Raw genomic sequence first — 15,202 nt, 5'->3', positions numbered from 1 at the left:
AAATGAAAGTTAGGGTGGCCCAGGATAGGTGGACTGTGGAGAAGTCAGAAAACTTTTTAGAGTATCAAAAGTAGGGCTGGGATAAACGATTATTTTTTAAACGATTAATCTAGCGATTATTTTTTCGATGCATCGATTAATCTAACAATTCATTTTTTCAGTCCGATTCGATTCGATTATCAATTATCTCCTCATTAATTGACTAATATCAACTTATACATGTTTATTTACATATCTAAATTAATTAAACATGAATTCTTTAACATTGCAATGTTTGTTTATTGCTCTTAAGATTCCAAAATAAAAGACTATACAAGTGCAAAGCAATGCATTCTTAGTCAGAGGTAGCATTCAATAAAGTTCAGTAGGCTAGTGTATGTCTAATTGAGTCATTTTAAGACGTTCGTGAGGGAATCCTTGCAATTAACATAACACAGTTAAAAGGCTGCTGATGTGTGGATGCAATTCATTACGTAGTTAGTTCAAATAACGGTTCGTACTTCTCCTTGGGACAAGCACTTTTGAGTCTTGGAAAACACCTTTCCATTTACATCGGGATTTTGCAAACATTCAGAGTCAATTATAAAATGAGCCCTGAGTACCGAAATACAAGCAGCTGTAAGTAAGCATGCAAACTTGACATCCAAACAGTATTCTAACGTTAGCTTTGAGATACCGATTGATTGCATACTGTAACTAAACTTAGTACATTGAGGAGACTAAACTATGTTGTGATAAGACCTTGGCAGAGTTTACTTTAACTTTAATGCAGCAGTTTTGAACAAATTTGCGCAGCATGGTCACGATGCTAAGCGGATTTAATAGCAATTTAGCCCAGTGTGTTCTATGCAGTGCTTCTATGTGGCAACAACAATCGTGAATATTTTGTTAAATCAGAGAATGTCTCGTAAACGGCCTCTGGTTAAATGCATGCAGAGGAGCAGCGGGCTCGTTATGAGAGAGAGCGGGCGGGGCGAGGAAAGGCTGCGTGAGTAAAAAGTGCAGCTCAATGAAATTATTTTATCTTATCTTTAATTTAAATAGTACAACATAGAACATCAATGTGTGCTGGCCGGTTTTGATTTGTGGCACCCAGCCACAACGTCAACGTATAGAAAACACTGAAGGCGTAAAATTTGAAATATTAAGCAGCACACTTGACGAATCGACGCGCATGTTTTGCGTCTATGTATTTTTTGCGTCGACGTCATCGACTATGTCGACGCGTTGTCCCAGCCCTAATCAAAAGCCTTCTGACATGCCTCTCTCCAGCTAAACCTCACACCCTTTTTCTTCAAGGTGTTGAGGGGCTCGGCCACCTTGGAGAAACCTGGCACAAAACGGTGGTACCACCCTGCCATGCCAAGAAAGCGTTGTACCTCTTTGAGAGAGGTCGGTGTTGGAAAGTTCATTACTCCAGAAATCTTATCTGGATCGGGTTGAATGCCCTGAGGGGTAACGATGTGTCCCAAGAACTTGATGGATGTCTGGCAAAAGCTAATTTTTTTCAAATTCAAGGTGAGGCCGGCTGATTTCAGTCTGTCAAAGACTTGCTGCAAGTCACAGAGATGTTGTTTACTTGAACTGGAATATACAATTATATCATCCAAATAAACAAAACATATATGTCCCCTCAGTTCCCCTAAAACCCTTTCCATAAGTCGTTGGAACGTGGCGGGTGCATTTTTTAACCCAAATGGCATTACATTAAAGTGGTAAAGACCAGCAGGAGTGACAAATGCAGTCATTGGTTTGCTAAGGGAGTCCATAGCAACCTGCCAATATCCACTATTGAGGTCTAGATTGGAAAAGATGACAAAGAGTCCAGGATTTCCTGAATGGTAGGCAAGGGATACGCATCACTTTCTGTAAAAGCATTCAGGCATCGATAATCTATACAGAAACGATGACCACCATCTTTTTTTGGAATCAGCATCACAGGCGAGGACCAACTTGAGTTAGAAGGTTCAACTATGCTTTGGCTCAGCATGTCATTGAGCTGCTCCATGACAATGTGCTGTTTAGTTGGTGACAGACGATAGGGACGCTGTTTAATGGGAACCTGGTGCTGGGTGTATATGGCATGTTGAAGGACAGAAGTTCTACATGGGGTCAAAGTGCACACATCATCATTGGACTCCATCATGGTTTTAAAAGAATCTCTCTGATCCTCTTCCAGTAGCATTCTCAATGGCTCTTTGCAGGTAAAAGGAGGCTGTAGGTTTCAAGGTCTCAACCGCAACGGGGGGAACAGCAGTCATGAGAGCGGAAGTTTTAGACTTAATACAAGTGTTTTTTCCTTGCTCAGGGCAATCAGAGTATGACGGATTTTGAAGACTCCAGCCAGACACATCAGCTGTCCCATGCTGGAAAAGATAAGGAAGGGAAGGGTCAGAAGACAAATAATAGGACTGATCTCGAATACACAGTTTAAGCCCACTGAAGTGCATAAAGTCTAAGCCTAGCACAACAGCAAAGGCCAAGCAAGATGCGGGTAGTACAGCCACCGGCAGAGGGACTTCCAAGTCGTGGAACTGGATGGTAAGATCTACCCATCCCAGCGGATTAGTGGCTTCTCCATTGGCCAAATAAAGGGGACCTTCCACCCAGGGCTTCAAACTCTCCTGTGAACAGGCCATCTTTTTCCAGAGGACTTCCTGAATCAGCGTATAAGTAGAGCCAGTATCCAGAATAGCTTTTCCCATCCAGTGGTGGATAGACACTGGCACCAGGAGCTGACGAGGCAAGGGAATAAGACACGGGGGTGAGAAGGTCTCTTCAAGTACGGTCGTCAGAGAGGATTCAGGGACATCTGACCCCACAACAGCGTTCATTCCTCCCCTTTTGTCCTGAGAGGCTTGCGCAGGTCCAGTGCCCTTCCTCTCTTTCATCTGCCCTTGGGAGTAGGATGGCCAGGATCCCGGAGGATGTTGGCCTTTGCATCTCCAGCACAATACAGTCTTCTCTGCAGTCTGTGTAGATCGGATGATAGTGAAAGGACGACTTGAAGGGATACAAGAGGCTGAGCTAACTTGAGCAAGCTGTTGGTGAAAGGAAACAGGTTTCAAAGTCAGCCCAGGTGGTTATGTATTCACGTGCAACATCCCACCAATCTCTGGCGGTTCCATACAAAACATTCCGCAATGTAGCAATGATGTCCTCATCTGGCAGAGGGTTCAGAGCAAGATAATCATGACACTTCTCAACATATCTTAAAGGGTCAAGATCATCCTCTTTCCTACCAAAGCAAGGAAACTGTATTTTGATCGGTGATTTCCCAACAAACATGCCTCTTAAATCTCCTGACAGTGAAGGATTAGAAGGGGTAACAAAAACAGCTTCATCACAGCCAGGTTGAATGGGGGACTGGAACTTTGGTAACCGATGCTTCCCAAGGGCTCCAGGTGGGACAGTTACTGTCTGGGTGACGCCATGGGTAGAAAACGCAGTCTGAAGCGGGTGTTGCCTTAAAGACGGAAGTTCTATATTGAATGAATCCACCATTCTGGTACAGGCAGCAACTTCAGTCTGGATTTGCTGAAGAGTGGAAAAGATTGGTTCTATCATGGTTTTGGTATCCTGCAGAATTGCCGTATGGATGTGTTTCAGCCGCCAATTAAAGGTAGCAGTGAACTGTTCAGATAAGTGATTTGAGAATCCATTATTGCCCCAAAGTCGGTTTGTTGTTTATCTAGTAGATCAGCCATGAGGGATGGGATACGTTCCACAATGTCTTTTACATCAGTTTTAAGCTGTTCCTGACTTATTGAAAATGTTAGGAAATTATGAGCTATAGTGGACTGCAAGCATTGAACAGATCGGTGTAAAATATCAAAACGTCTCGCACCGCGATCAGTAGAAGTATCTGGTCGGGGGCCTGATGGATGGGGAGGAAGTAGAGTAGCTAGCTTATCAAGTCCACAAAGATCCATATCAAGAAGAGATGGTTCTGCAGGAGCTGGCAGTTTTTCCGGGTCTTCTGGTGCTGTTTCTGAGTCACTCATTTTTATTTGGAGCTCGGTCCTAAGTTCTTTAGGCTCCGCCCCACGTTGGGCGCCAAATCTGTAGCGGTATAGCGGCCTTTAGAAGGAAAAAGTATTTTTGGGTGTTGGGCGCCAGACACTTACAAGAAGTGTCACAGAAAGAAATAGCATAAAAAGAAAATCTCTACCAGATTTAACACAGCAGCTAGAAGGGACTAGGCTAATGCTAAACCTGTACGGCTAGCTCAGGTGAATCTCAGGAAAAGCAATAGGCAATCGAGACAGTCAATCACATACCAAGTGTATTAACCCTGAGCTTCAATCATCAGCAGGGGAATAATGACAAGACCCATATGAAAAGAATAAGGTAATTGTGAAGCCAAAGTCCATCACTAGGATAACTCATAAAATAATAATAATGAAAAGAAATCAAACAATTGAGTCAGCAATCAATACGATTCCCACAAAACCCCAGGCTCATGTTCATAAGCAGTACACAGCACAACTCACATTCATCACATAATACATTTCAGTTCAGCTATTAATTCACTCCAACACAACCAGACAAAGCACACCACCCGACACCTTTAACCTCTGAATGAGTTCAGTGACTGATTTGTCAATCACCAGGAAGATAATTGCCATCAGTATGTAGCATCAGACCCTTAGAAAACGTTCCAGTGAAAGAAAGCCTATGTAGGCCTATAGTAGGCTATCTGAATATCCGAGAAAACGTTACGATATTGAAGAATCTATTTATAGTCTCTCAATCCCTGAGCAAACGTTCCAGTGTAGAAGAGCCTATGCATAGTATCTGAATCCCTGAGAAAACGTTACGATGTTGAAGAATCTATTTATTGTCTCTAAATCCCGAGCAAACGTTCCAGTGTAGAAGAGCCCATGTATAGTATCTGAATCCCCGAGAAAACGTTACGATGTTGAAGAATCTATTTATAGTCTCTAAATCCCCGAGAAAACGTTACGGTCTGTATCTTGTCACAGACAACGACCAGCATACAGAAACGTCGACCACAAAACAGCTAGGCCGATTAAACAGCGTGTGTGCAGCTGTTAGTCACCTGAGAGAGAGCCAGTTCGCAGAGCAACACCCCGTAGTCCACAAGTGCTACGGTAGCCACGTTATAATCCGTTTGGACACCAATCATCCCAAGTTTACGAGCCTCCGTATACTTTGAGCCGCTACTATTAGTGAGTCGTCCTAGTCTCACCCGCAAGCGAATTGGCCGCCAAACAAGAAGACTCTCGCAACAGGAAGTAAACGTGGCTATATTCTATACCTAGAAGCCTACTAGGTCAATCACAGCCAGCCAATGACGTTTACTCAATCAGACTAATACTGTAATCAGTAGGGACAAGAAAAGTTTAAGATTCAAGTAGCAAAAATAGCACGTTTATAAAAGAGAGAATATGAGAGAGATCAGCTTAAGTTTAGAAAACAGTTTAGGCCTACTTTTGCGTAGTAAAGGATAGAGATAACTTACTATTAAAGAGAAATGGGTAAAGGCTGTTTTAAGAAAATGGGCGGGCATGGTGAAGGCTCCATGACATACGCCACAACGTACAGGTATGGGCTCAACATAATTGAAATGTTTCTTGAAATATGTCTTCCGGGTTGCATCAGATCTAAATAGGCCCTCATTATACATAGCAAGTACATTTTCTTTTGACAATCCATCTATGATATTACTAATCCTTTCAAGAGGAATTCCAAGTTCAGTCAATATTTGGCAAAGCTTGACAAACTGCATCTGTGCCACTGCATTTGTGCACACTTCCTGAGACTCTTCAATTAAAGTTGAAATTGTAGAAGCTGGTAAAAGCATCTTAGCCTGCATTCTCAGATAGAAAAGAGCCAAATTGGTAAGGAAATATAAGGATATTCTTAACGTTTTGACTATGTTACAACTGATAAAAGCATGACAAATAAAGTAACCAAATCACTTTGCAATATTTTAGTCCAGAAATACTTATGGGTGTTCATTTACAGTAATGTTACGACCTATCTGCCCTTGCTGTTACCACCAGTTTTAATAACTAGATCTGTGGGTTAGCAGCAAAATCTGGGTGGTCGGTGGGGAACGCTGATTGGTTGGCAGTAAGCAATGTGTTGATTGGCTCTTCAGAAAGGCAGTAAAATTAGGGTCAAAAGTCCGTAAGCATTGCAAACCAGTTTCACAAGCTCGTACTTTCAGTGTTGATCAGGAAAGCATCGCGTAGGAGATTCACACACGTACAAAGTATTTGTGCAGGTACATATTTTTTCCACACGTGTACAAAATATTTTTACAGATCCGCATTTCCCCCCACATATGTACAAAACATTTCTACAGATACACATTTCTTTCACACAAGTACATAATATTTCTACAGGTACATATTTTTTTCACACATGTACAAAATATTTCTACAGGTACGAAATTTCTTTGCACATGCAGAACTCCTTTTGCACAACTGCAAAACTTTATTACACATGTGAACATCTTTTCACAAGCTCTCAATATTAAAGACCCTATTTTGACTCCATAGCCTACTTCTCTTTTTTATGTTGCCAAACTTTTAAAAATGAGAAGTTGGCTTTCCCAAGCTATTGACTGAGCTAGCGATATAACAACTTTCAGTACACGTTAGCAAGTTATTTTTCCAACCACACATTCACTGATTAACAAGCGTTCAAATGGACAGGCAAATACACGCCACAGTTGTAATTCATACTACTCTTAATTTCGAGTAGTCTACTCCTCTTCAATTTTTCCCAAACTTACAAACAAAATTAGTAGCCTTGCCCTAGCCTGGCACCCAAGAGGGGCTAGCTAGCTAGCGACAGAGTTAACGATGTAGCAACCAAAGATTCTAGAGCGCTACGCGCAAGATGGATTACTGGCTGGAAAATACATTGGATATGTTGAAGTACGTTCTATGACTCCATGGGCGCCATTTTAATAAGCTCAGGTGGCGTCACAGACGCTGGCCACCGTGGGAAACCTGTGGCGTTATCCTGACATCAGCATAACTTTTTCCAGAGATAGCCCAGCAATTTCGAGTGAGAGGCTTAACGTTAAAGTTGTCAGGCGGAATTCAAGCCTGGGTAAGGTTATTTAATAAAATCACTCTAGAGGCATACATGATAAATGTGCTTTCTCGGAGACTGTAAGCAGTAATACAGAATCGCATTTGACCATTTTAATATCTGGTCAAGTAAATAAACGAACAGTGTTAAATTGCTAGTATTTGTCAAACGATGGCGCTTTAGACCGCAGCACGGGGGGTAGCGTTAGCTAACGTTACTTCCCATGGGATGTAACGTTAGATGCACAAACTCCAGAAACGTCCTGTTTATTGGCAAGAACGGTTATGGTTTTAGACCTATATTAGTCTATCCTCGATGCCCTCTTTTTTTATTTGCTATCAACGGAAGCCCCGTCTCAGCTGAGGTGTTTTCTAGAGATAGCCCAGCAATTTCGAAGGAAAGTTTTGGCTTATAAGGCTTAAAGTTATCAGGAACTGACTCAAGCTGAATTCAAGCTTGGGCCAGGCGATTTAATAAAATGACTAGGCATAACGTTACATTGTCAAATTGGTTTTAGCTAAGAACACAAGGCAGGCACAGACACCCAAATAGTCAGTGAGGAGTCAGTCAATCAAACATTTATTACATATTATTGATATTACATATGTACATATACATACATGATACATGATACATATGTTGATTTTAGAGCATATGTTCTCTCTTGTCATTTTTTTGTCATTGAATTCTTCCCTAAATACTTGTTCACATTCATTGCAAAATTGCAGGAATAGATCTGATGGAACTAGAAGTGAGCCGAAATCTGATTGTGTTGTGTCGTATGCCTTGTGGTGGATAAATAAATGTGCTGGGTCATTAATGTGTTTTTCAAGGGACAGGAGTACACTTCTGCATGTGTCACACTCATGTGCAGTTACACAGCGACGACACAGATAACCAGCAATGTAGGCTAGAGTGTTCTGCTCAGGGATGTCGAGGTAGACACTGGTGTATGGCGTGCTTTTTGTTTGTTGCAAGATAGAATTTGCAGATTTTAATTTACACTGTGGTGTCTTGCCTATGTCTTTCAGTGTTGAGACATATTTGTCAGTGTCTGGGACACGGTTGGCCCCAACAACTGGTCTGATTAGTTCTGCCACCATGACCATCCTCAGTGCACACCTGAACTCCTTTGCCGAAGGGTTATCACGACAACCACCTTTCCTCCTCACTGTAGCAAACAGATTTTCTACGATGTCCTGATTTAATCTGGAGGTGAACATATATTGCAGCTTGTGAGTGGACTGTAGGTGGTCCCACAACTGAGTGACAGAAGCTATAGTGAGTAACCATCCTTTGATGAAAAGGACACTTTTTGATCCCACTACCTCTAAGTTTTTAAGGACTGAAATGCATGCCTCCAAGAATTTCAAATGGCCAGATTTGTGCGAGAGTGGGCGCTTAAGTGGTTTTGTGTCCCTGAAAAACCTGCCATTAAAGGAGTCGAACAAGCTATCTATGAGTTCTATAAACTCGGCTGTATGAACAGCTTCTCCAGGGATTTTGCCTCAGGCCACGTAGGTGTAAAGACCTGCTGCAACAGTGTGGCTCAGTACCTGGGTTGCTTTGTTTACCCTCATCTTTGAGAAGCTGTTTAGTTGAAAATGGCCTTTTGTTAATTTTGGTGCCTTTCGAATTGGCAATTGGGAATCGAATTCAAAAAACTTCCGGAGGTACGACCACCTTACAGTTTTGGGTGTTTGCTGTTTAATTCATAATGTATACTTTTCAAGATTTGACCTTGTGTTTTTCAGCAGGTGTGGCGGATCATGCAATGCAAAGATTTTTTCTTCAGCATGTACAAAGAAAGGCTGCTCAGGGGTGATGCCTAGCAGCTTAAAAAGCAAGACATTACCTGACCCCTGGTCACAGACCACAACTTTTGGAAGTAGGCCTATTGCCCTAATTTTATCCAAACACTCTTTTAGAAGAGCCTGTAAAATGTGTGCTGGGGCAGCATCTTTAGAAAGGAAATACCCCACAGGCTGCTTCCACTTCCCAGTCAAACCCCTAACCATAAACACCAAAGCATGGTTTGCCATGTCTTTCCCTGGGAGCCAAAATCTTCGAATCCCTCCACACTGTCACTACTGATGTTGTATGACAAGCCTGATCTTAAGCTCATCTCATCAAACGTTACCACGCACAGTCGGTTCTGTTGGGTCATGTCATTGACACGACTGGCTAACAAGTCAAAGACAGTGGGAGAAAATCCTGGCCTTATCTCCACCCCACTGAGCCACCGGCGCAGAGATGGTACTGATGGTAGCTTAAATATACGTTGGCAAAATGTATATGCTCGTGGCCCTTGATGGTAAAGAGAAAGTGCAATGACTTTGTCGGAGTGTGTCCATCTCCTCCCTTTCAGTTTACAGCTACGGCTGGAATTCCGCAGCTGTGCAGCGAAGAAGGAGAGTGCTGGTTCCTCCAAAAAATACTGAGCACTTCTAATTAAATTATCTGGTGACATATCTTTTTCTAATTTTACCTTGTTCAGACACTGCTGTAATTCCTGCACTTTTTTTTTTCAATCTAAATGTCCTTAGCCGTTCTTTCTTTAAGACTTAGATGTTTTTTAGGCCTTGGAGCTGCAGCAGTATCATTCCCTGTGTCAGGAGTCACAGATGAAGACTGAGTCAGACAAGCAGAGGTGGAGGGGGTGACCAGGTCAGCGTCAGTGATGGGCCGGCTGTAGGTGTGATCTGCTGGAAGACCATGCACTGAAAGTGCAAACATAAAGCACTTTCTATTTAAAAAAATTTTTTATGTGAAAGCATCTTAAAATGTGTCTATGGAAGTGAGTTTAACATTGACATTAAATATTATTTTGAGTTCACCTTTTAGAGATATTCCTTTTTTTTTATATCCTTCGTGTACTTTTAAGTAGTTGAGGTTGGTTGGGCAGATTGAATAAGGTGGGCAATGCATTCCAGTTTAGACGGTTTCTCAAGTGACTTGAGAACTGGCAGGCTTCAAAATGTTCAGCACATAGGCGGCAATTGGCATTTAAGTAACTAGCTGTCCTTTTCACCAAGTCTAGCCTTCGACAGTTTTGCACCCATTTCTGGCACCTAGCAAAAATGAACAGATGTGGATAGAGATGTCACGGTGTGATCAGACGGTAATGGTAACGTTACTTGGGCTAACTTATGGTAATGATGTGTGTGAAAAAGAATATCCTTATAGGACAATAAAGACTATACTATAGGCCTACTATTATTTTAAGCAGAGGTTTTTGGTAACTTTAAGGTAAACTGATGTTATGTTAGGCTATGTCTAACATCATGTCATCATGATGCTCAGTGACATCTCATCTCAACCTTACATGATTAGTGATAGTATCTTATGTGCCTGTGTTTAAGCAGGCTGTTAACAAAGAGTTAACTTATATGGGTAGAAAGAAGAATGATGATAAAATGTAAGGTAGGCTATAACGTTAGTTAATTAGCCTGCTAGCTAACATTATATACGGTCTTGCAATGGGAATACATATGATCTACAGTATACAAACAATATCTACATTATTTGTCTAAATAGTATACCTCTCCTTATTCAATGGGAACGTGAAAAATGATAAATCTGGCCGATCGCACTGCCGGTTCTTGCAGTTAATTGCTGAGCAAAAGGCTCTGGATGTAACGGCCATTGTTGTTAATGACAACAAACAGCTGGCAACGGCAAAAACAGCTGTTCAGGTGGGCTCATAGAATTGGAACTCTATGAAATGTTGCGCTGAGCTTATAGAGTGTCCCAGTGACGCCACTTCCACTTGCCTCCATGGGACCTATCTTTCAAAAAATTTTGAATGCCAGTCTATGGCGAAAAATAAATTATTTTCTGGTCCCGGTTGACCTTGAATTACCCATATGATGTTTGTCAATTTTAAAGACAATTTTTCATGTAAAGACATTTGCAGTTTGTTTCGTAACTATTGAATTACAACATTGTGAAAGATCGTAATTCCAATGACTACAAACCTATCAGTCGCGCTAGTGACGTTAGCTCATTCACAGCCACACTAGATTGTACAAGCATACCAGCAACAGGTCTTAATTGGGCTTTCCTTGCCGATGAAAATACCATGAGTCAGAGGATTAAACACATTAGGTAAGTTGTATTCGTCCATAGACTGTACATTAGATACTGTTAAGTGATATAGCAGGCAGCAAGATGCGACCATTAACTAGCAGAACAGCTAGCTTCTAATCTTATCGTTTCATTACGTTGGTGAAGTACATCGTTCAAGACGAGAGATGTAGTCTACTGAGCGGATTCGTACAAAACCAACATAACTTTTGAAGTCTATCGGACAACAGTACTTTCTTGACGTGAAAATGTATCTTTTAAATTCACACACATCATATGTGAAATTTGTGGCACAATTCAAACTGGACCAAAAAAGGGCCAAGGGCCCTGACATTTAAAACGAGACATTGAGAACTTTGAAAAAGCACTGGTAGTTTACTTACAAGACGATTTATACAGACAGTATCTTCACGAAGTTTAGCGTTTCAGCCATCTTGAATTTAGTCACGATAAGTCGAGCGACGAGTAAGAATGAACAAGTATGGGATCAGATTCCAAAAATAATTCAGTGGAAATGCATGGATTCCAGTTTCTTCCAGTAGCAGCAACTGGAATCCATGCATTTCCACTGAATTATTTTTGTCTACCAATGAAGTGTGGAGATACATTGAGCCTCGTAAATGGTGTAAAACAGTGATTTATTTGCATGGCTAGCCCGATGCCGAAGCACCACCATTGAAAAAGCTGTTGGTAGCATCGGCTAACTAGCGCCAGATTTTGGAGTGCAGGGGACAAGCCGAGATGGGCTATGAGACATATGTTCACACTCGGTATCATGTTTCAACACACTTTAGGTCAATATCACACCGGAATTCTCCTTTAACCCAAACCTGTAGCCACGCCAGGCGTTTAAATGCACATAACATGTTGGTAGGAATTGGTGTTCTTTTTCATTTGAGTGTCACACTAATGCAACATAAATTTCTGTACATCAAACTTTCTCTCTAAAAGGCTCTCTTATAAAAACCATGCAACATTCATTGTTAGGATAGTGAGGGCTTTCCCGGGGCAGACAAGTGACCTCTTATGCATTGCCTATGCTTTTGCAGAAAATACTGCTGACATATCAAGTGATGCAGCCGCCAATAGCAGGAAAGATTGAGGGATGCATATTGGGGTATTGTGTGTTTAATCCTTATTGTCTCTGCTGAAACTATAGTTTGATTATTCATGAAGTGTCCATGTATCGTGTTATATGTATGTAATGATTTTGTTTAAAAACATGGGTATAAGATGGGGACCTTGCCCCAGCAATTTGTTTTGGATTTGCTGATGGAACTTTGTGTTGCTGGTAATATGACCCAGTCGTGATGTTCATCCCTGATCATAATTAGATAGTACCTTTTTCACTGCTGCCTGTGTTACCTCGATTTTAAGGATTTTTACTACATTGTGTTAAGACAGAAATATTTTAAAAATGGGTAAATGCTTGTTAGTAGTTATTAAAAAAAAACTTTAATCCTTGAGAGTATTAATCTGTTCTGCTCTTCATGACACACTCCAAGACAGAGTGCATCAAGACCTTTATCTAACATGTGATAAAAGAGAAGCTACAAATATTTAAATTATTTTGAGGTTCAAGGCAACTCAGCGTTCCAGACTCTCCTCGGTCAAGTCTGAAACACTCCCCTAAATATAAAAAAAACATGTTTTTTTTTTTTTTTTAAACTGGCTTGATATACTTGAAAGCTGCAAAGGTAAAGGTTAGCCATTTTATTTCAGACAATATATGATATTTTCTTTAGATCTATAAAATGAGAATGACATTCTCTGGACTGTGACATTAACCTTAATTGTCCAAGACATATCCAAGTATGAGTCTGGTGCTATTCTTAGTTAGCTAAAAGTTCCTCCTTGTCCTTTGACACTAAATCCCATCTCAGAGGCATGCCTTTTTCCATTCCAATTTAGTCATTAGCATGATAGAAGAGGAGGTGATTAACCAGCTAGACAGATTTATAGTGTTAGCCTTGACAACTGCCCCTTTCCTCATGGACCCAAGCCCATGTTGTGCAAGAGCTTACACTCAAGATTTCAGTCAAGAAGTAATGTACTAATTCTGTACTTGTTTTGGGTATGTCTCAAAATGGAAAATATTCATTTAACTAACATCCCTTGAATTAATTTTGTCCAGTCCCATTTAGTTTAAAAGAAACATGGTTTAGACCCAAACATGGCCTGTGTGGTTGTTGTCCTGAATAATCAGCCTTATCTTTGTTCCATCATTTGAACCATTACTTTTTATTAGTTTTTTCTGAACGCTAACCGTGATTCTTATAGCATAATTTCTAAAACTACTAATACTTATAGCAAAACCACTCACTGAGTTTGCAAAACTAAAAGCACAAACACTGCTTTGCACTCCGTTTGCAATTTTGTAACACACACTTTGCAAAACTGTATAATCCACTGCACAGCACTCTTTTTGCAGAACTGTAAACACAACTCACTGCTTTACACTCAATTTCCAAATGATCAACACACTCCTAGCAAAACTATAGACATGTATGCCTATTATTTACACTATTTTGCCAACTGTCTGGCACACTGTCACATCATGAAAACTGTTTTAGATAATTAGTTCACTTTGCAATCAGCCTAAGCAGTGTAAATAAGTCACAGGTAAGCTATCCGTGTGGAGTACAATAGAGGGAGCAGGAAGAGTAAGAATTAGAGGAGGCCTAGGAAGAGGACGGGGAGGTGAAGAAGTAGGAGGAAGAGGAGGCAGAGGTGAAGAAGCAAGAGGGAGAGGATGACAAGGACAAGGAGGTGAAGTTAGAGGAAAAGGACAAAGAGGAGGACGAGGAAGAGGGAAGTGGAAGGGTAAGAAGAGTAAGAAATAGCCATTTTACAGGCAAAATCAAATAAAAAAAATCAGTCTACATGTGGGGATATTGACCAGGCATCATGTCAGGCCTGGATACAGCATTCCAGAATATATTTTCCCCGGTGCCTTGGACTAGAGGACATCGCATGTGATGTAGACGAAATTTTGAGAGATGACACGAATAGACTGATTTTTTTTTTCAGTGAAATTGCTATTTTGTGTTTTGACTTGTGTGTAAATAAACACCAATACTTGAAGTTTGGATCCCTGTAGGTTTACAGAACTATGACAAAAGTATGACCTCAAACTGACATAGCCTACCTTGTGCACAGAGAAAGCAAAAGCCAGATGTGTTTTTTATTCATACCATCATACCAAGGTTTTCCTATTTGTGTGTAGAGTTTTGCAAAAATAGCCAATAGTTACAAAAAATGTGCTTAAGCAATCAGAAAAAACGGTATTTTCAAACAATGAATGATTTTATATTTTGGGTGTTCTTTGAGCGCTATACATTTGATTGATCATCAAATACAGATTTAAGGCACAACACAGTCAAAGAAGACTTAAGTACAATAAAGGGTCACTCTAAATCATATGGGCAACGGGTGGTTTTGTGTTAAAACCGCTGGAAAATACTTTTTGAGAATATACTGGAAAATACTTTTTAAAATAAATTGTGTGTACCATACTCACTTTTCTGTGGCACACAACAAATGTAAAGCACAAAGAGAACAAAGGATGTATGGCATGTGGGTGGGTTGTAAATGTTTAATGATACAAAAAGTTTTATTGCTTGTTAGTGTTCAGTGATTTGAGATCACAACCATCCATTGGGGCCATGAATTAACTCCTTTGAAAATGTGAGTGGTGAATTCCCAGTATGCAAAGCAAACATCAGATAGAACTGCAAATTACATATTCACTGAACGTTTGGGGGTCACTGGGGATGCAGTGGGTGTCTCCTGGCTGGCTGGAATGCCTGTAAGCCATTTGTCCATACTTCCACAATACAGCAGAGAGCGCATCGGCCATTTCTGTAATGAAGAATTAGTGAGCTTTTTCATAGACCCCCTCCCTTAGTAAAGATATCATTAATTGTATTATTGTATGTATTGTATTGTGTGCATTAATTACTCAACCTACCTTAACGGGATGCAGAAATCCACCAGCCTTGCTTGAAAAAGTGTGATCACTGAAGCACCTGCTCTGATCCAATGT

This window comes from Alosa pseudoharengus, unplaced genomic scaffold (assembly GCF_046254945.1).
Source record: "Alosa pseudoharengus isolate Yale_2024_CS ecotype anadromous, Long Island Sound unplaced genomic scaffold, YU_APseudo_1.1 YU_APseudo_1.1_scf_7, whole genome shotgun sequence".
NCBI lineage: Eukaryota > Metazoa > Chordata > Actinopteri > Clupeiformes > Clupeidae > Alosa > Alosa pseudoharengus.
Note: the sequence above shows the minus strand (reverse complement) of the source record.